Below are 20,514 nucleotides of genomic sequence, written 5' to 3' on the forward strand. Positions count from 1 at the left end.
GATCTTGAATTTTAATCCTACGCTCGAATCTTTCTTATATTTGCGTCATCGCTCGTCGATGTATAGATTGAGCAGTAGGAGCGAAATACTTCTCTTGTCTTACCCTCTTTTTAATGCGAACACTTCCTTCTTGGTCTTCCACTCTTACTGTTCCCAATTGGCTCTTGTGCATATTGTATATTACCAGTATTTCGCTATAGATTACTCCCTATTTTTCTCAGAATTTCGAACAGCATGCAACATTTTACACTGTCGAATGCTTTTTGCAAATCGAAAAACTCGTATGAACGTCTCTTAATTTCTCTTCAGTTTTGCCTCCATTATCAACCGCAACGTCAGAATTGCCTCTCTGGTGTCTTTATCTTTCCTAAATCTCAGCTGATCGTCATCTAACACATCCTCAATTTTCTTTTCCATTCTTCTGTATATCATTCCTGTCAGCATGAAGTGTTAAGCTGATTGTGCAACAATTCTCTTACTTGTGGCCTCTTGCAAGCTTCGGAATTGTGTGAATGATGTTTTTCCGAAAGTCTGGTGGTATACCACCAGACTCATACATTCTGCACACCAACGTGGATAGTCGTTTTGTTGCCACTTCCCCTAATGACTCTAGAAATACTACTGGAATGTTGTCTATCCCATCAGCCTTATTCTATATTAAGGGGAGTTGTAACGCCCCTTCCCGACAATGTTAAATTTACTGACTTGGCTTCCCTGTATTTCAGGAACCACTGTAGCCATTGACATGAAACTTTTACAGGACATTAAACTCTATGTTCTGAGTCTACAGAACTAAAATAATTGCATTTCAGCCTCTACTTTCGGAAATACAGTTTTTTAATTACATGGTTAAAATTTTGTGTACTTTTTTGTACGTTATCCTAAATCATTTTAATTATACATGACACTATGTTCTTCTTTTAGTTCAGTAGACTCAGGATATGTGCGTTAGTACTCCCTGAAAATTTGAATACTCTAATCGAAATGAGATTTAGGGAAAAATGCAGCAGAAAAATTTAAATTTTCAGGAACGGCTTTTAAAGTTTCAAAAGGCTGTTACTCGCTTAATATATGCTTAACGTTTTATTTTTAGTCACTCAGAAACGCCCTGCACTATATTGTGTAGCATCCTCTTGATCTTTTTCCAAGTTTTTTCTTCTTTCCTTCTTTCTGGACTCCTTAGTGGTCAACTGTGCTGCATACTCTGCTTTATCAAAGCGATCCTTATCCATCCGTTCAGTTCTCTGATACAGTTTGCTCCAGGATTAATTCCCATATGCTGTAGCACTTTCACCTCAAAAATTTTGCCATAATTAAAAGCAATAACAGTATCACTGACCCTCCACTTTAGTGTCTTCATTCCAACAAAAACAATTTGGTAAGCAAGTCCATATAATATCCCTTAACTGGAATCGATATTTTGACAAACATAGCTGGAATCGCGGGTCCAAATGGACCCTTGAATAAAAATTCAACATAATACCCATAAAAGATATAATTCATATTTAAATATGTAGTGATCGTATTAAAATAAATTTTGTTTCAAACACAAACCAACTTTTATTGAGCAAAACATTTTCATAGTATTATTTTTTAATCTTTAAGTCCTACGTCTCATATTTTACAAGAATTTTTAGTACCTTAATTTGGAATGCTACATGATTACAAAAAAAGCTAAGATTAAAAAAATCTAGATATAGCATGGGGTTTCTCATAACTTCCCCTTAAAATAAATAGGGATTCTTTATGCCATCACTCAGAAACAAAAATAATGACAACGAAACTTGGAAGTGTCCAAATGTTATCTATATCAGTACCTGAACTAAGGATGGCACTTGGTACACAACCCTTTTTTTCTGGATGAATTTAAGACATCTGTCACATTTTTGTGATTGTTTGCTGTCAGTTTTAGGACCACATAAATAACATCTTCCTCGTTTTCGTGAGTAACTTTGATTGCAAGGCGAATTTTCTAGTCGAGGTCATTTTGTGGTTCACCAGCTGCCCCTAGAAAATTATCAATTCTACTCTTCAAATCTACTGAAAATGAAGAATACTCCATCTTCCTTTCTGTGATAAATTGCCTTATCAAATTCAGTCCAATTTATTTTACGTAATGATTACGTTTCATACGTTTTCCACTATTTGATGCCTTCCATAATACGAACCCATTTGCACTCGCAATATTGAATATTGCTGAAAAAATGACACATGGCCATCCTTGAGTTCGAGACTGAATAATTGGCGCATTTCTGATCTAATGTATCAATACCACCTTTTGTTCTGTTGTAAAATTCAATTATCTCAGCTTTTTCACTGTTTTCATAGACTGAATTGTCATGGTGCATTGATGAGATTACCACTACACTTCGATTCTTTTTTGGGACATAAGATGCCAATGTTTTATCCTTCACAAAACCAAATAACGTAGATCCTACTACCATTCGTTTATTGGCTAAACATTCTGGTGGTATTTCCCTTTTATTTTTGTGCATCGTTCCAACATAGGTCAAACCATTTTTAATCAGCTTGTCAACCAACTCCACAGAAGAGAAACAGTTATCAGCAGTTATATTTCTCTTTGTTCCAAATAAAGGTTTTGCAAGCTGCAGTACATTCTGTGTTGGAACTGAGAGTTGGCGTGTTTTATTAGTGATAGCTTTGCCCGTATATATAAAAGCATTGTAGAAATAGTGTGTTTTATCGTCGCAAAGGCACATAATTTTGATGCCATATTTAGCAGGCTTCGATTTCATATAAACCCTGAGAAAACATTTCCCTCTAAAAGGGCAAAGCATTTCTGAGCAGCTATAGTTTTTCTGACAGTTCTGAATGAAATTTCCAAATATTTCTGAGATGAGACCAGCGCGATCGTTAGTTCTTCTTTCTTCCCAAGAATTCACATCATCAAATCTCAAAGCAGATAACAGGAACATAAATCGCTTTACCGACATCGTTATTTCTATATCTTCATGGCCAGATTTGAATACACCTGATAATAGCAACAACCCAAAGAATGCTTTCATTTCCATAATACTCGCATGGTTGGTGTAAGTAGCATTAGTTTTATACTTTTCTGAATATTCTGTTATTTTCTGATTAGTGTGAGTGCAAATAATTGCCATTATTTCATCTGATTACAGCAACTGCCATGATTCAATTGGTGACATGTTCCGTTTTTCACGAGCTGTACCGATGAGACCAGGCAGGTAAGTGATGATGTTGTGGCTTCTGACTCTGGACCTAGCTGGTGGATGAGTAGACCACTTGAATCGATTTTTGCCACGAAAATATGCACTACTTGACATCCAGCTATCTCTCTCTACTGAATCATCAGATGATGAATTACTTGAATCAGAAGAAATTGCTTGTGTATTTTCATCGTCACTTATGTTCTCTTCATCACAAGGTTGAAAATCACTTAAAAATTCTGCGTCTGAATAATTTTCGTCTAATAATGGTTCACAGATTTATTTTTCAGTGAGGCCCCGCTGCATTGTGGCAATAAAGTGCCTGAAACACCACAAAATAAATCGGTATACACTGACTTCAAAAATCCCGTATCTGGAATCGGACCCAGCGATGGCACTTACATCCACTTCTAGAACATTTCAAGCAGCGAGCTCCCGGCCCCTTGTGCACCTCACAATGTACTAAGATTACACTGGCACCCGAAACAGAAACTCCGCGCGTTTCCGTTGTTAGACGGTTTTATTGTTGCCGGTGGGTCCAAAATGACACACGATTCCGATTAAGGGATAGTATTGCACGACTCATTGGGATTTTATGTCTAACCATGCAGACACTTCTTCAGTAATTCAGCATTTGCCAGGTCTCTGTAAAAAGGATTTATGATATTCACGACTGCTGCTGGGATGGAATGTTAATGGCTGTATGAACTGTTTGAGCACTGGGCATTACGGTAATTGCGCCATGAATCAGGTCCAGGAGGGCAAACGCCGTGTACTTGTTTTTCATCAGTTGACAGTCCGTGGAAGAAGGTAGCCCATATTTCCTGCTTCATTTTCAACAGATCCTCAGTATTAATTCTAATGGCCATCCCATAATACTGCTGTAGTTCATCAATCACTTTGTCTGTCAGCCTGCCTCTTATGGTTCGACGTACAACGTTTGTTTGTACTATGAAATGATACGATACTGCTTTTGACAGTGCTACCAGTAGAAACACGTAATTTAACCTTTATAACACAGCGATCCACAACCTTCTGTATAAAAAATAACCAATTTTATTAGATCTTGAAGTAATGCACATAAAAATTTTAGCATTTTCAACCAGTGTAGATCATATTTTAAAAATAAAATAAAATACTTACCATGTGAGTTAATATATCGTTTTATTCGGAAAATTTCTAATTTTATGAGATAAAAACCCGAAAATGTGAAAAAAAATTTCCCGTTCTAACTCCCCTTAAGTCTTCCAAAGTTCTATTACATTCTGATTCTAATACTGCATCTCCTGTCTCTTCTATATTGACTCCTGTTTCTTCTTCTGTCATGTCATCAGATAAGTCTTCCCCCTCAAAGTGGACTTCAGCGTATTCTTTCCACCCGACCACTCTTTCCTCTGCATTTAACAGTGGAATTCACATTATGCTCTTAATGTTACCACCCTTGCTTTTAATTTGACACAAGGCTGTTTTGACTTTTCTATATGCTGAGTCATTCCTTCCACCAGTCATTTCTTTTTCAATTTCTTCATATTTTCATGTAGCCGTTTCACCTTATCTTCCATGGACTTCCTATTTATTTCATTCCTAAGTGACTTGTACTTTTGTATTCCTGAATTTCCCTGAATATTTTTGTACTTCCTTCTTCCGTCGATCAGTTGAAGTAATTCTCCTGTTACTCATGGTTTATTCCCCGTTACCTGGTTTGTACCTACATTTTCCTTTCCAACTTCTGTGATTGTCATTTTTAGAGATGTCTATTCCTCTTCAACTGAGCTGCCTACTGGGCGATTCAACATCGCAGTATCTATAGCCTCAGAGAACTTCAAGCTTATCTCATCATTCCTTAGTACATCTATATCCCACTTCTTTGCGAGCCCGCAGCTCGTGGTCGTGCGGTAGCGTTCTCGCATCCCGCGCCCGGGTTCCCGGGTTCGATTCCCGGCGGGGTCAGGGATCTTCTCTGCCTCGTGATGGCTGGGTGTTGTGTGATGTCCTTAGGTTAGTTGGGTTTAAGTAGTTCTAAGTTAAACGGAAGCAAAATATTCAATAAAAGCTTCCTACCCCGCCATATTTTTTGAATTTGAATAATTCGATCTCACAGACTGTAGTTTAGATCCCTACCCAGTCAATCTAATTTACGTTTTCCTTGTTCTTCTTTTTCTCCTCGACTCGCAAGATGAATGACTCACTCAAACTTCCTCCCTTCTTGATGTTCTAGTATCTTCTCCCAAATTTAATTTCGTTGCTACCCTCCTTTCTTCATTTCCTCGATCAGAATAATTAAGTGGGATGAATGTCAAAGTAGATAGGAAATTAGCTAGATGGAAAACGATGCTCTTCCTCTTACGAGTGACTATTTTGATTACGCTTCTTGCTTTACAACTCTTCTCAGCACTTCTTCGTGTGAGACTGTCTGTCCATAGTATCTTCAAAATTCTCCTTCAATGCCATGAATCAACAGTTTGCAACCTTTTCTTTGCCACCCTCCTCATCGTTCAAGTTTTTATCCTGTATAAGTAAATGCTGCAAATCTAGCACTTTAAGAATAGTTACCTTGTAGTTAAGCAGAGGTCGGATGAGGTCAGTAGTGTTATTCACTGGATAAGTGAGTGTTTTGCCTGAGTTATCCCAGTTTTAATGTCCATTGTATTTGAACCATTTGTTGTTTTATAACTTCTGAGGCACCTATCCCAGCTTTTCGCCTTCAAATTGTACATATGTATTTACATCACAAGCCACCAGACGGTGTGTGGTGGAGTGTAATTCTGGTACCACTTACTGGTATCCCCTTTCCTACTCCATTCGTGTATGGCTAGTGGGATGATGCTCCAGTATCTCGAATTTTCCCATTCTGTTCATTTCGAGAGGAGTATGTGGGAGAAAGTAATATTTTCTTTGACTCCTTCCAAAACGTACAACTACTTTCTGTTTCAAATTTATTGTACAATTCTTTATTTTTGTTTTGCATCTGTTGATCTTGATACCATAATTCCCTATTATTATTTCATTCGCTTTGTGAAATGTCTTCCGGAGATCGTCACTTCTGCCCAATAAGACAATAAGGCTGATTTCGTATGCATTTCTCATTTCAGTTTTGCACATCTTACCGCGCCGATTCAACATAATCTTCTTTCCCCCTTCTTTCACATTCTGCAAACAATCGGTTGAGAGCACTATTGACGAATGCGGAGGTGATTCCTTCAAAAGGCCGCATCCCGTGGTCGTGCGGTAGCGTTCTCGCTTCCCACGCCCGGGTTCCCGGGTTCGATTCCCGGTGGGGTCAGGGATTTTCTCTACCTCGTGATGGCTGGGTGTTGTGTGATGTCCTTAGGTTAGTTAGGTTTAAGTAGTTCTAAGTTCTAGGGGACTGATGACCATAGATGTTAAGTCCCATAGTGCTCAGAGCCATTTGAACCATTTTTGAACTTCTTTGCGTATTGATTCCTCCTGACTAGTCTCTTAAACTTTAACCTACTCTTTATCACTACTATGTTGTGATCTGAATCTGCACCTGCTCCTGGGTACGCCTCAAAATCCAATATTCGATTTCGAAATCTATCCTAACCATCATGTGATCTAACTGTAATTTCCCGTACTTCCTGACATTTTCCAAGTAAATCTCCTCCTCTTGTGATTCTGGAACAGAGTATTAGCTTTTACGAGCTGAAATTTATTACAGGCCTCAGTTAGTCTTCCTCCTCTCTCATTCCTAGTACCAAGCCCATATTCTGCTTCTACTCCTTCTCCTAATACAGCATTCCAGTCATCCATGACTATTAGGTTTTCATCTCTGTTTACATACAGAATTACCTATTGAATAGTCTTATATACACTCCTGGAAATTGAAATAAGAACACCGTGAATTCATTGTCCCAGGAAGGGGAAACTTTATTGACACATTCCTGGGGTCAGATACATCACATGATCACACTGACAGAACCACAGGCACATAGACACAGGCAACAGAGCATGCACAATGTCAGCACTAGTACAGTGTATATCCACCTTTCGCAGCAATGCAGGCTGCTATTCTCCCATGGAGACGATCGTAGAGATGCTGGATGTAGTCCTGTGGAACGGCTTGCCATGCCATTTCCACCTGGCGCCTCAGTTGGACCAGCGTTCGTGCTGGACGTGCAGACCGCGTGAGACGACGCTTCATCCAGTCCCAAACATGCTCAATGGGGGACAGATCCGGAGATCTTGCTGGCCAGGGTAGTTGACTTACACCTTCTAGAGCACGTTGGGTGGCACGGGATACATTGTCCTGTTGGAACAGCAAGTTCCCTTGCCGGTCTAGGAATGGTAGAACGATGGGTTCGATGACGGTTTGGATGTACCGTGCACTATTCAGTGTCCCCTCGACGATCACCAGTGGTGTACGGCCAGTGTAGGAGATCGCTCCCCACACCATGATGCCGGGTGTTGGCCCTGTGTGCCTCGGTCTTATGCAGTCCTGATTGTGGCGCTCACCTGCACGGCGCCAAACACGCATACGACCATCATTGGCACCAAGGCAGAAGCGACTCTCATCGCTGAAGACGACACGTCTCCATTCGTCCCTCCATTCACGCCTGTCGCGACACCACTGGAGGCGGGCTGCACGATGTTGGGGCGTGAGCGGAAGACGGCCTAACGGTGTGCGGGACCGTAGCCCAGCTTCATGGAGACGGTTGCGAATGGTCCTCGCCGATACCCCAGGAGCAACAGTGTCCCTAATTTGCTGGGAAGTGGCGGTGCGGTCCCCTACGGCACTGCGTAGTATCCTACGGTCTTGGCGTGCATCCGTGCGTCGCTGCGGTCCGGTCCCAGGTCGACGGGCACGTGCACCTTCCGCCGACCACTGGCGACAACATCGATGTACTGTGGAGACCTCACGCCCCACGTGTTGAGCAATTCGGCGGTACGTCCACCCGGCCTCTCGCATGCCCACTATACGCCCTCGCTCAAAGTCCGTCAACTGCACATACGGTTCACGTCCACGCTGTCGCGGCATGCTACCAGTGTTAAAGACTGCGATGGAGCTCCATATGCCACGGCAAACTGGCTGACACTGACGGCGGCGGTGCACAAATGCTGCGCAGCTAGCGCCATTCGACGGCCAACACCGCGGTTCCTGGTGTGTCCGCTGTGCCGTGCGTGTGATCATTGCTTGTACAGCCCTCTCGCAGTGTCCGGAGCAAGTATGGTGGGTCTGACACACCGGTGTCAATGTGTTCTTTTTTCCATTTCCAGGAGTGTACATTCTCTATCTCTACATCTTCGGTTTGCGACGTCATCATGTACACCTTAACTATGTTTGTCGGTTGTGGTTTACTGCCAGTTCTGGTGAGAGCAACCCCATCACTGAACAGTTCGCAGTAACTTATTCTCTGCCTCACTTTCCTATTCATAGTGAATTCTACTCCCGTTAGACCATTTTATGCTACTGTTGATATTACGCTGTACTCATCTGACCAGAAATCCTTGTCTTCTTTCCGTTTCACTACATGACCCCCGCAGTGCCTAGACTTAGCCTAAGCACTACCCTTTACAGAATTTCTAGCTTACTTATCAAGTTCAAAATTTCTGGCATTCCACGCTCCGACTCGTAGAACATTAGCCTTTCATTGGTTATTCACTCTATTTCTCATGGTCATGGTGATAGTCCACTCCCGGAGACCCGAATGGGGGACTATTCCGGAATCTTTTGGCAATGGAGAGATCATAATTACACTTTTTCAATTTCAGGCCAGATGTCCTGTTGATACACATTATGTGTCTTTAATGCTGGGTTTCCATTGCCTTCTGCATCTTCTTGTCGTTAATTATTGCCGACTCTTCCGCCTTTAGTGGCAATTTCCCACCCCAAGGGCGATACAGTGCCATGAACCTCTGTCCACCCCTCCGACCTCTTTAACTATGACTTTGGCTGAATGAGCGTGACTTCTTATGCCGAAAGTCTTTATTTGCCATTGCTGATGCTTTTTATTTCAAATTTAAGCTGTGCCGGTGTTCGAACCCAGGACCGAGGACGTTTTGCCTACAAACCAAAGACACCTTGCCTAGACGAAGGGTCGTATACTCTCGCGAATAGACCATGGAGTTAAAATTGGAGAGATTAGAACTCACATTCGTTCTTCCCGAGAACCTTTCGTGACTGGAGCAGAAAAAGACGTGACACTGGTAAAAATGTACACATCGCTACACTGCGTAATGTGGCTTGCGGAGTATACCAGTAGATGTAGATGTACATGTTTCCCTTACACTTTTATTATTCTTCTGAAATTTCATTTCACTTCCTTCAATGGTTCTTCGTCGTACGAACTGAACAACACTGATGACAAGCTGAGATTGCCTTACGCCATTCTTGACACAAATATGTTCTCGTTGACCTTCCTCCTTTAGAAATTCAACTTAGGTTTTTTAGTAGGTTATTCTTTTGTCTCTGTACTTTAACCCTGACCTTTATACTTACGCCCAATGCATCTACTATTTTTCTTTACATTCTTTCGTAGATCATTCTGGTCCGCAGTTTAGGAGCGTGACTTCCCAGACCAAACGTCCCATAGTTTTCACATTCACACGTACTTGGCAACTAGATAATAAAGCTTTTATGAAAATATAACGGTAAGTCGCCTGTTTCAACAAAATCCCATGAACAACCAGAGTAAATGACGAGCTAATTACGAAATTAAAGTTAGACATGGGTGTTTTTAATCTTTTCACGTCAGTTAACCGTTTATTGGCCTGGTGCTATTTTTTAGAGGTGAATAAATCATGAGACTGTTGACAAACCGAGAGATGCAGTTGTTTTAAAGATCGCTTATCACATGAAAGTTACAAAAACTATCGTACTAAATGTATCGCGTAGTAGATACACTTGAAAATTTCGGAATCACACTATTGGAAACTGCAAAAGGAAAATCTGTTTCCGTATGTAATGCAACAGTTGATCATCTTGTAAAGTCCACCTTCATTTTCTTAATTTGCTAACAGTATAAGAAGATAATTGAAAAATGTTTTGTGTACATTTCCTCTGAAAGTCTCAATTACATTATATATTAAGAAGAAGATATTCAAATGTCCTCGTAATTTAAAGCGAAAATGAAACGAGTCACACAATTATTCACCGCTAATCCGGCCGAAGCAATCTCCAATAATTGCGCCTTTACTAACTGCGCCTTTACTAATTACTTAATTCCCACCCATTTCTTTGAATGCCTTTAAATACGGAAAACATGCGTTACCTAAAGCTAAACAAAAAATTAATTTATTCTTAAAGCTGTTATTACTTTAATGGCGTCTGAGCGGGCTTTAAGAGAAAGAGAAACCCAACCTCGGGTCCAGAAGCAATTTCGCGGCCGCCTTTCACTCGCGGGTTGATGTATTGATCAAATCTCGCAGCCAGTTCAGCTACATTGTCCGTAAAGGACCCATCGCTTTAAGAGAAACACTTGTCGGCAGGCTCACAAGTGCTCGAGGTCACTAGATTAAATCGATAGCTGTCAGCGTGAGTCAACGTGTGTTTAGGGGCACGTGCTACTGCTCCATTTTCACCAAGGCACTAAGTGCGAATGTATTTCTGTACTATTGGATAGGCACTAAAAAGTACACAGTGCTTCAAAAGTCGATATCGATGTAACAAAAAGAATGTATACTCATTCATTTTATCTGACTTATGGTTACGTCCACCGCAACACTACTAAGGACGTACCCTTTAGAAGACGATGCGCCATTCTATGCTTATGTTCAGCTGCAGGTTTTCTCATTTGAAGAATATATATTTTCATAGTGAATATTTTTCCTATTTGCTCGTCTCGCGGTTCTAGGCGCTCAGTCCGGAATCGCGCGAATGCTACGGTCGCAGGTTCGAATCCTGCCTCGGGCATGGATGTGTGTGATGTCCTTAGGTTAGTTAGGTTTAAGTAGTTCTTAGTTCTAGGGGACTGATGACCACAGATGTTAAGTCCCATAGTGCTCAGAGCCATTTGAACCATCCTATTTGCTCGCAAAACAACCTCAAATACGGCAACGTTAAGCAGAAATAATACACCTGCCGTGAAGGTGCAACAAAAACGGTGGAGTTTTTCATAAAAATACCCGGATCTTTGCACGTGCATGAACAAGCGTCTGATACATTGCAACATGTAGCTGATACATTCACACTCCTCTTTCTGTTATTTATTTCCTGTCTCTGATATTTCGTTATTGTGACGTTGAAGGGTAATTGAACGATTTTCTTTTGTTTTGTTTTTTTGTTAACACTGCATTGATCGTAAAGGTTCATTTTATAGAATGCGCTATGCACTGGTCTGTTGAAGTGTATTATCCCAGAGGCTAACGATTCTGCTATTTAGGATAAAAATCGCCCACTAAACGAAATTAAATCTTAAAGTATACTTTCAAAAACAATTCTAGTACACTGTGTAATAGTCCTCTTTATCTTGAATTGAATATAAAAAGATTGGTTGTAATTGTTTACTATCAAGAAGAAACAGCGGAATTCTCCTAATTAGGGAAACTGAGGCGGAAATTGCCATAATTAATTAGTGTTGGCACGTTTCTCACAGAGTGATGCTTGACTGTGAGACCAAATACCGGTCATCGACTGTCAGCATTTGCTTTCCAGTAGTCCAGTATTTCTTCAAGAGGTATCTGACTCCCTAACATCAATTTAGAGAAAATGTAGGTTCTTCTAGTGACCATGTGATGTGAACTCAATTCTTCAGCAATGATTGACGATATGTAGCATCACCATATTAGTAACATCCAACAAAACTCTACTCTCGTCGTTAAAAGATGCTGCAAAAACATTTAAAAATCAAAGTTACAACAAGAAACAATGACAATTATAAACATTGTATCTTTTAAATAAATATTATTAGTCTAATTAATTCAAAGAAAAATACGAGAGCAATATAATGTGTTGGCAGTTCAGACAGCAAAGGCCAAAAAGAAGAGGTGAAGAGGAAACTGACCAGGAGTCTTCAATTGTTTTTTAACCTAAATCAGAATGAATTTCCATCACAGATTCTATAAATTTTACAAATATTTTCGACAGTATTGGAGAACTTATTAAGTTTATGTTTTTTTACATATTTTTCTATTACATCTGCCAAAAACTTTAAGTGATACCACATCTGCACCATATTCGATATCAAATCCTGAAATTAATTCCGATTCCCATTTAGTAGAATCAAAGTGAGTATAATTATTTTCACCTAAACACGAAACAAAAACAAGCTAAAGATAAGGAAAAGAAATAATAATAAATAAACAACAAAGCTGATACTTTATAAAATCAAATATATTTTAACTACCAATTTAAATAACTAGATAAGAAAACTGAAGCTAATCTAACTTCACATGAGATAGTTTGAGTAACAGAACCTGCTAAAGAAGAATCTGAATTTTATGCTAAACCAATAATTATTATACACACATAAAAAAGTTTTGCATCACTTCGGTTCTGAGAGTTCCAGAACCTGCACAGGAAACTGGAATAGAGATCAACATATATATAATTTCCGCCCTTTTTATTGCTCATTAAAACCATACATTGCATGTTGTACCACCTTACGGCGAGATCTTCAGAGTCGGTGGTCCAGATTGCTGTACACACCGATACTTCTAATACCCAGTAGCACGTCCTCTTGCACTGATGCATGGCTCTATTCGTCGTGGCATACTACCCACAAGTTCATTAAGGCACTGTTGGTCCTGATTGGCCCACTCCTCAATGGCGATTCGGCGTAGATCACTGAGAGTGGTTGGTGGGTCACGTCGTCCGTAAACAGCCCTTTTCAATCTGTCCCAGGCATGTTCGATAGGATTCATGTCTGGAAAACATGCTGGCCACTCTAGTCAAACGATGTCGTTGTCCTCAAGAAGTCATTCACAAGATGTGCGCGATGGGGGCGCGAATTGTCGCCCATGAAGACGAATACCCCGCCAATAAGCTGCCGATATGGTTGCACTATCGCTCGGAGGATGGCATTCACGTATCTTACAGCCGTTACGGCGTCTTCCATGATCGCCAGCGGCGTACGTCGGCCCCACATAATGCCACCCACCCCAAAACAGCAGATAACCTCCACCTTGCTGCACTCGCTGAAAAGTGTGCCTAAGGCGTTCAGCCTGACCGGGTCGCCTCCAAACACGTCTCTAGTTGAAGACATATGTGACACTCTCCGGTGAAGAGAACGTGGTGCCAATCCTGAGCGATCCATTCGACATGTTGTTGGATCCATTTGTACCGTGCTGCATGGTGTCGTGGTTGCTAAGTTGGACCTCGCCATGGACGTCGAAAGTGAAGTTGCGCATCATGCAGCCTGTTGCGCACAGTTTGAGTCGTAACACGACGTCCTGCGGCTGCACGAAAAGCATTACTGAACATGGTGTCGTTGCTGTCAGGGTTCATCCGAACCTTAATCCGTAGGCAGCGTTCATCCACTGCAGTAGTAGCCTTTGGGCGGCCTGAGCGAGGCATGTCATCGACAGTTCCTCTCTCTCTGTATCTCCTCCATGTTCAAAAATGGTTCAAATGGCTCTGAGCACTATGGGACTTAACTTCTAAGGTCATCAGTCCCCTAGAACTTAGAACTACTTAAACCTAACTAACCTAAGGACATGACACACATCCATGCCCGAGGCAGGATTCGAACCGGCGACCGAAGCGGCCGCGCGGTTCCAGACTGTAGCGCCTTTAACCGCTTGGCCACCACGGCCGGCTTCTTCCATGTTCGAACAACATCGCTTTGGTTCACTCCGAGACGCCTGGACACTTCCCTTGTTGAGGACCCTTTCTGGCACAAAGTAATAATGCGGACGCGATCAAACCGCGGTATTGACCGTCTAAGCATGGTTGAATTACAGACAACACGAGCCGTGTATCTGCTTCCTGGTGAATGACTGGAACTGACAGACTGTCGGACCCCCTCCGTCTAATAGGCGCTGCTCATGCATGGTTGCTTACATCTTTGGGCGCGTTTAGTGACATCCCTGTACAGTCAAAGGGACTGTGTCTGTGATATAATATCCACAGTCAACGTCAATCTTCAGGAGTTCTGGGAACCGAGGTGATGCAAAATCTTGCGTGGCACTGAGATTATAGCTCTGACTCGTGGCTTAAACCTAGACCAGTAAATGACAACTAACTAATTTACTGTAGTTACTGCCTAGCTCCGCTATCGGTGACGTAGAAGTTAAATGGTTCAAATGGCTCTGAGCACTATGGGACTTAACTGCTGAGGTCATCAGTCCCCTAGAACTTAGAACTACTGAAATCTAACCAACCGAAGGACATGACACACATCCATGCCCGAGGCAGGATTCGAACCTGCGACCGTAGCGGTCGCGCGTTTCCAGACTGTAGCGCCTAGAACCGCTCGGCCACCCCGGCCGGCAGAAGTTAAATACCGTCACCTCTGTTAACAATGCACACAGCGACACTTGCCATTTACTGTGACATGGTGCCATGACTGAGGTAACTGACGGCAATTGCTGGCACTCTGCTATTACTGGTCAAGTAAATATACGTGTCTGCTTAAATCTAAAGTTGGAGGATGAATGTTCATTTGTTAATTATTAATCTGACGTCAGAAGGATGCGGGATGTAGTCCCCATTATTAGTCCACTGTGTGGTACCAGAGAATAACTATGGAGGTGGATCAGAGCGCCTGTATCACTTACGGAAGAAGCCCCATACGGTCCCTGTTAGGTGCGCCCTTTGTGGCGTCAAACGGTTACTACGTGCCGCCACACTGGAGACTGGCCCTGCTGTGTGGCATCCTTTGTGTATGTAGCTGTGTAGTATGTCTGACCGCGGATGCAGTATCCCTCACCTAGGGGCGGGGAGGGGGATGAAAGCTAATAAAGCTTACTTCATTAGCTTCATGCTTCTGTGCTTGCCAGGTTGTGTATTTGGTACGTGCACACATTCTGCTCCCCGTGCCATCTGTCCGTGGTATCTGAGGCAAACTGTACCCAAAACCTCTGTTAGGGGGTGACTGGACACGATAACCTGCCACGTCGATGTCGACATTTTCCTCTGTGGGCTGAGGCGACCTCCACTTCCATCTGGAAGTCATAAATTGGCTGCAGCTAATCAGAGGTGGGTCCCGGCAGCGACTGCACGTCTGCAAATATTGGTAGATGCTTTGAGCATGCACAGGCTGCGACTGCGTTTGTTTTCTGTGTCCTATCGTGACTCCATTATTAGTCTGACTCTGCAAATAATGCTTCCGACCTGTTGTATGACTTTAGCTGTTACGCAAGATTTCTTTTCATTTCTGTACCTGGTAATGAGCACCTGCTGAATGGCTTTGATAAACTTTAGTATCGATATGGTCGATGCTCGGGCTGTGGAAGCAAGGGTAGCTTTAATATTCACATTACTGTACAGTGTGGTATCGCGTGCAATTTTTAAGCCAGATATTTTATATCATGTGGAGTGGCTCTGTACCGAGAAAAAACATTAACAATGCATTATCCTTGTTGTACTGTTGAGCGAGCTTTGAGACTTGAATGTTCGTACAAATCTTTCAACAAGTCCGTTTGCTTCTGGACAAAATGGTGCGATTTTGAAAACTGTAATGCCATTTCATTCACTGAAAAGTTTCAAATCCTGCAACATAACATGAGTACTATTGTCCAAAACTATTGACTTTTGCAACTCTTCATAGGAGAAAATTTTTGACGAGGCCTGCATAGTTTTTCCAATGACGAAGAGTGGAATATTTTGTAGGGTAGGTTGAAAATTACGAATTTCGAAAAAAGAAAAAATATTAAAACAAAAACTTGTAAAATAGAAACACTGCAAATGTGACTTAGTTACATATTTCTGCTAAGACGGAAACTGCTACAGGAATTGTTATAAATACAAAAATGCATAGAAATTTTACATAGCTACATATTAATAAAAATTTTGTTTCATCTTTTTATAAATTAGTTCTATCCTCCTGTCCTTTATCAACTCGTACAGTTTGGTTGAAAATTTCACAGTTCCCTGCTCTAGAGCCAAAATCGCTATGTTTGACAGTCTGTCATTTGCCATTGTGTTGCGAAGCTAGGTTTTAACGCGTTTTAATGTACTCATGCTTCTTTCGCAAGACGCGGTGGTTGCTGCAATTGCAAGAATTGACGACAGTAATGTCAAACATCCAGAGAACTTCTAGAATGAGATTTTCACTCTGCAGCGGAGTGTGCGCTTATATGAAACTTCCTGGCAGATTAAGGTAGGAGACGGATACTGGCAGAAGTAAAGCTGTGAGTACCGGCCGTGAGTCGTGCTTCGGTAGCTCAGATGGTAGAGCACTTGCCCGCGAAAGGCAAAGGTCCCGAGTTCGAGTCTCGGTCGGGCACACAGTTTTAATCTGCCAGGAAGTTTCATCCAGAGAACTTATTAATTCCACTGTTTATAATAGATTTAAGGAGGTTCTGAGGCTTTACAAGTTTATCCTCACTGCTGTAAATAAACACAAGTTCTCCTTCCAGTTTTTCACTGTCAAACAAAGTGTATACGAGCATTTTAAGTAGTTTTTCAACGTATCGGAAAATTGTTTGGTCTACTATAACCTGAGAACTTTTTCTCGTTGACAGATCCTGTAAAATCTTTTTCATGAATGCTCTGGAATCTTGTTTCCATGTTTACTAGTACTGGTTCAATTACTTCGCCCTCTTAACGTTTGAGTACTTGCTCTGTTTCGTTAAAATTAGTTTCGGGTACTAATGCTGAATTTGTAAGGCTCTTAGCTTCCACTATGCATTTCGGAACAATTTCATCATATCTTAGTCTTTCAACAGTCTTGTATTGTATTGTATTGTATGGAACTGGGGACCTAGAAACGACGGAGAGGTTACGTCCCCCCGTAGCCTCGCTGGTACACAACCCCACAACGGGCTACAGTAGTCCCACTCACCCCACCGCTGCCCCGCACCGAATCAGGAACATCTCACACCACACGAGTCTAACGCCAATGGTTGCGTGGTAGAGTAATTATGGTGTACGCGTACGTGGAGAAAGTGCGCAGCAATCGCCGACATAGTGTAACTGAGGCGGAATATGGGGTACTAGCCCGCATTGGCCGAGGCAGATGGAAAATCGCCTTAAAAACCATCCACAGAATGGCCGGCACCCCGGATCTCGACATTAATCCGCCGGGCGGATTCGTGCTGGGGACCGGCACGCCTTCCCGCCCGGAAAGCAGTGCTTTTGACCGAACGGCTAACAGGGCGGACTTCAACAGCCTTAATGCAGTTTTGAATTTCGGGCTTACAGCGTCTTATGCCCACATTTTTACTTTGCAAGATGTCAAACAGGATATTTGTCTGATGAAAAATCGAATTGCACTGCTGCAGTAGAAAAACGTTTGATCATCCAGTATACTATTTAGCCCAATCGCCTGATGTAAAGAATTGCCATCCCACCCTTTACTGTTTATCACATCGTTAAATAATGCTGCTCTCAAGTCCGTATAGTGAGGAATAATGGTTTGTACAGTGCGTGAATGAAAATTCCACCTTGTTTCACACAGACTATGTAGGTAAAACTCCCCTTTCTCTCAGAAGTTCGCCTCTTTTACCGGAACGGCTAAAAGATGCGTGAAATCCCAATAGATTTGCCACAAAAACTTTTACTGGTGTAATTTATTTTACAATCATAAAGGAGGAGCAGCTTCAACTGATGTGCGTAGCAGTGGATAAAGAGAGCATGAGGATATGCTTGTTTCACAATAGAATGGACATCATATTTTTTCCTTGCCATTGCACTGCAGCCATCATTTGTTTGCGAAGCTAATTTGTTTTTATCAGTATTCCAATTTCTCAGCACTTGCAACACAATGGTGGCTATGGCTTGTTCACTCTGGTCTTTGGATACATCATAAAACCCTACGAATCTCTCTTGTGTTTCTCCTGATTCGTTATTTGCAAAACGAAAAATTACACTCGTTTCACTTCTGACTGATTCATCATTTGTTTCTTCGGCTTGTACTGATATAAACCTATTATTTTTAACTTCAATTGATATTTTTTCTTTACCAATATCCGTAATGCAAGGTATTAATTCAGTCTATGTATCAGAGAACGTGCCCTTAAATACTCCATCGAATGGTAAATAATCTTCCATGTATGGTACTTGTTCTGCCAACAAATCCAAAAGTTGTAAATTGTTTTCTTAATTTACTGACACCTCACACTCGTCATGACCTCAAAGTGCTCACTCTTGCCATAATAAAACCAGATAATCCAAATAAGTCTCTTCATTATACTTCTGTTTCGATCAACCTTCTCGTTATGTTTCAAAGCTACCAGGCGTGTTGCTGCTGAACGAGCAAGGTCAATTCTTACTGTACTTAGCTGATTGTATTTAACAACTGCTGCGGAATATGAAATGGGACGTTCATGCTCTTTAGCTTTCGAAATAAATCTTTGAAGGCTCTCTTCGTCTACTCCTCACTTACGCCTTTAAAAACGGTCATTAGCTATTCCAAATAATACATAGTAGAAACAAAACAGTTTGTTCCTCAAAACGCTTCCACTTACCTGCGGTTTTGAAGTTTGCTATTGTGTTTGGGAACGTCTTACAAATTTTTCATAACATTTTTTAATAGACATACTTGGCGTCATCTTTCGTTCTTCACCAGGAGTTATTTGTCACAGAAAGACGAGAGAAGAATGTAGCGTTTTCAATCAAAAAATTCGGTGGATCTTGTGCTGAAATAAGTGCGTCCATAGCAGTTGGAGGAAGTCAGCAATACCCTGTGTTACAAGATAATGATTTAAATATTTGACAACTCACAATTCAACTTTCGACAACACAATAACAAGACAAATTGACTATGACACCTCACATGTGACAGGGCACACCGGAATATACTTAACTAATCACTATCACTACTTACTACACTTTAACTATCAAAGTCATGTTACAGGTTTCATCATGAGCACGCCTAGCACTGTTAACATGAAAACCTACAGACACGCTACGATACTACCAACGTTTGTAATACGAAAGGCTACTAAATTTTAATCTGAAAAAAAATGAAAATACATCTACATCTAAATCTAGATGGATACTCTCCAAATCACATTTAAGTGCCTGACAGAGGGTTCATCGAACCACCTTCACAATTCTCTATTATTCCAATCTCGTATAGCGTTCGGAATGAACGAACACCTATATCTTACTGTACGATCTCTGATTTCCCTTATTTTATCATGGTGATCGTTCCTCCCTATGTAGGTCGCTGTCAACAAAATATTTTCACATTCGGAGAAGAAAACTGGTGTTTGGAATTTCGTGAGAAGATTCCTCCGCAATGAAAAACGCCTTTGTTTTAATTATGCCCATTCCAAATCCTGTATCATTTCAGTGACACTCTCTCCCCTATTTCGCGAGAATACAAAATGTGCTGCCCTTCTTTGAATTTTTTCGATGTATACCGTCAATCCTACCTGGCAAGGATCCCACACCGCGCAGCAGTATTCTAAAAGAGGACGGACAAGCTAGTGCAGGCAGTCTCCTTAGTAGATCTGTTACATTTTCAAAGTGTCCTGCCAATAAAACGGTCTTTGGATAGCCTTCCCCACAATATTTCCTATATGGTCCTTCCAATTTAAGTGGTTCGTAATTGTAATTCTAAGGTATTTAGTTGAATTTACGTCCTTTCGATTTGACTGATTTGTCGTGATGATTGGTTACATAGTCTATTTCCTATCATCTCGAAGTAACATCCACTGGTGCATTAAATTAAAATTTAATGGTTTCTCACTCTGCCAGGCTTGCTGCTAACGTTCTGGACAATGCGAAGTAGTGCTTACTGTTAGGGAACTGCTGAATGACATGTCATTCTACTTAAGAGTGTATCCACCTGCTGGCGAGAAGCAGACACATATCAAACGCCAAAACCATAACCACGCTTTAGAAAGCCTAGTCCGTCACATGAAAGAAACGCGCTTACTACGAATGCGCGGTTCTAGGCTCTTCAGTCCGGAACCGCGCGACTGCTACTGTCGCAGGTTCGAATCCTGCCTCGGGCATGGATGTGTGTGATGTCCTTAGCTTAGTTAGGTTTAAGTAGTTCTATGTTCTAGGGGAGTGATGACCTCAGATTTTAAGTCCCATAGCGCTCAGAGCCATTTTGAACGAATGCTGGTAACAATCACGGAATTCCGAGCTGTTGTTGCAGGCAGAGCTAGAGTAGTGACTCATTAAACTGATGGGTGCATATACGAAGTTCAAACGTAAAATATTTGAAAACATTTACGAGGGTATGGATTAAATTTAGTTTGGACGAATTATTTTGGTAATCCTTGGGTAGGTTCAGTCTTAGAGTCGTAA

Source organism: Schistocerca cancellata, chromosome 5, assembly GCF_023864275.1.
Source record: "Schistocerca cancellata isolate TAMUIC-IGC-003103 chromosome 5, iqSchCanc2.1, whole genome shotgun sequence".
Classification (NCBI taxonomy): Eukaryota; Metazoa; Arthropoda; class Insecta; order Orthoptera; family Acrididae; genus Schistocerca; species Schistocerca cancellata.